The sequence below is a fragment of the Oncorhynchus nerka genome, linkage group LG26, assembly GCF_034236695.1.
Source record: "Oncorhynchus nerka isolate Pitt River linkage group LG26, Oner_Uvic_2.0, whole genome shotgun sequence".
NCBI classification, from domain to species: Eukaryota; Metazoa; Chordata; class Actinopteri; order Salmoniformes; family Salmonidae; genus Oncorhynchus; species Oncorhynchus nerka.
The window spans coordinates 35,991,004-35,993,347 of record NC_088421.1 but is presented as its reverse complement, the minus strand read 5'-3'; positions in this window follow the sequence as shown (position 1 = coordinate 35,993,347).

The following is a 2,344-nucleotide window of genomic DNA, read 5'->3' as shown; positions in this document are numbered from 1 at the left end:
AAAGCATGGTCACAAATGGATCTTCCAAATGGACAATGACCCCAAGCATACTTCCACAGTTGTGGCAAAATGTCTTAAGGACAACAAAGTCAAGGTATTGTAGTGGCCATCGCAAAGCCCTGACCTCATCCCTATAGAAAATTTGTGGGCAGAACTGAAAAAGCTAGAATGAGCAAGGAGGCCTACAAACCTGACTCAGTTACACCAGCTCTGTCAGGAGGAATGGGACAAAATTCACCCAACTTATTGTGGGAAGCTTGTGGAAGGCTACCCGAAACGTTTGACAGAAGTTAAACAATTTAAAGGCAATGCTACCAAATATTAATTGAGTGTATGTGAACTTCTGACCCACTCTGGTGATGAAATAAATAGAAGCTGAAATAAATCACTCTCTGCTATTATTCTGACATTTCACATTCTTAAAATAAAGTGGTGATCCTAACTGACCTAAAACAGGGAATTTTTACTAGGATTAAATGTCAGGAATTGTGAAAAAGTGAGTTTAAATATATTTGGCTAAGGTGAATGTAAACTTCTGACTTCAACTGTACATGAATACACACCATGCACAGCTGCAGAGTCTGTATTTGATAAATGGATGTGATCACTGTGGGATTATACCTCTGTACTTTGTCTACACACACTGGTGCATTTCTGCCCCCATTTTCAGGATTCTTGGTCTAACTTCAAATCAACATCAAATCAAATTATATTTGTGAAACGCGCCGAATACAACAGGTGTAGACCTTACCGTGAAATGCTTACTTACAAGCCCTTAACCAACAATGCAGTTTTAAGAAAATAGAGTAAAGAAAAAGATTTACTAAATAAACTAAAGTAAAAAATAAAAAAGTAGGCGTAAAGGGACTATGCATAGATAATAAACAGCGAGTAGCAGCAGTGTAACAAATGTGTTTGTTGTGTTACACTGTAGCAGAGCAGGGGAGAGAGTTGTTTATACTGCAGCCCAGGCGAGTGCTCTAACTAAGCCCAACTAAGCCCAGCTCTGCCTCTCCCACCCCTCTGTTCTCTGGGCCTGGAACTTTAGCCTCAGGGTCTTGGGTAGCTGGTGTGGGGAATAATAGCCTCAGAGACTTGGGTAGCTGGTGTGGGGAACTTTAGCCTACTGTGTGTTTGACAAAGTGTGTGTGTGTGTGTGACAAAGAGTGTGTGGGTTTGTGTGTGTGACAAAGAGTGTGTGGGTTTGTGTGTGTGACAAAGTGTGTGTGTGACAAAGTGTGTGTGTGACAGAGTGTGTGTGTGACAGAGTGTGTGTGTGACAAAGTGTGTGTGTGACAAAGTGTGTGTGTGACAAAGTGTGTGTGTGACAGAGTGTGTGCACCCACTGTGACATTTGGTGGAGGATTGGTGCTGATCTGGGGGTGAATATGAACTTTCTTTCTTTGCATTATTCGAGGTCTGATAGGGGAGAGAGTTGTTTATACTGCAGCCCAGGCAGTGCTCTAACTCAGACCAACTAAGCCCAGCTCTGCCTCTCCCACCCCTCTGTTCTCTGGGCCTGGAACATTATTCGAGGTCTGATAGGGGAGAGAGTTGTTTACTGCAGCCCAGGCAGTGCTCTAACTCAGACCAACTAAGCCCAGCTCTGCCTCTCCCACCCCTCTGTTCTCTGGGCCTGGAACATTATTCGAGGTCTGATAGGGGAGAGAGTTGTTTATACTGCAGCCCAGGCAGTGCTCTAACTCAGACCAACTAAGCCCAGCTCTGCATCTCCCACCCCTCTGTTCTCTGGGCCTGGAACATTATTTGAGGTCTGATAGGGGAGAGAGTTGTATACTGCAGCCCAGGCAGTGCTCTAACTCAGACCAACTAAGCCCAGCTCTGCCTCTCCCACCCCTCTGTTCTCTGGGCCTGGAACATTATTCGAGGTCTGATAGGGGAGAGAGTTGTTTATAGTGCAGCCCAGGCAGTGCTCTAACTCAGGCCAACTAAGCCCAGCTCTGCATCTTTTTTTAATCATTTTGACCAGTTGTCATTTTCTGCAAATAAATGTTATAAATGACAATATTTTTTTTTTGAATTTGGGAGAAATGTTGTCAGTAGTTTAGAGAATAAAACATAATGTTCATTTTACCCAAACACATCCATATAAATAGTAAAACCAGAGAAACTGTTCATTTTACCCGAACACATACTTATAAATAGTAAAACCAGAGAAACTGATCATTTTACCCAAACACATACTTATAAATAGTAAAACCAGAGAAACTGATCATTTTACCCAAACACATTCTTATAAATAGTAAAACCAGAGAAACTGATCATTTTACCCAAACACATTCTTATAAATAGTAAAACCAGAGAAACTGATTTTTTTTATAAA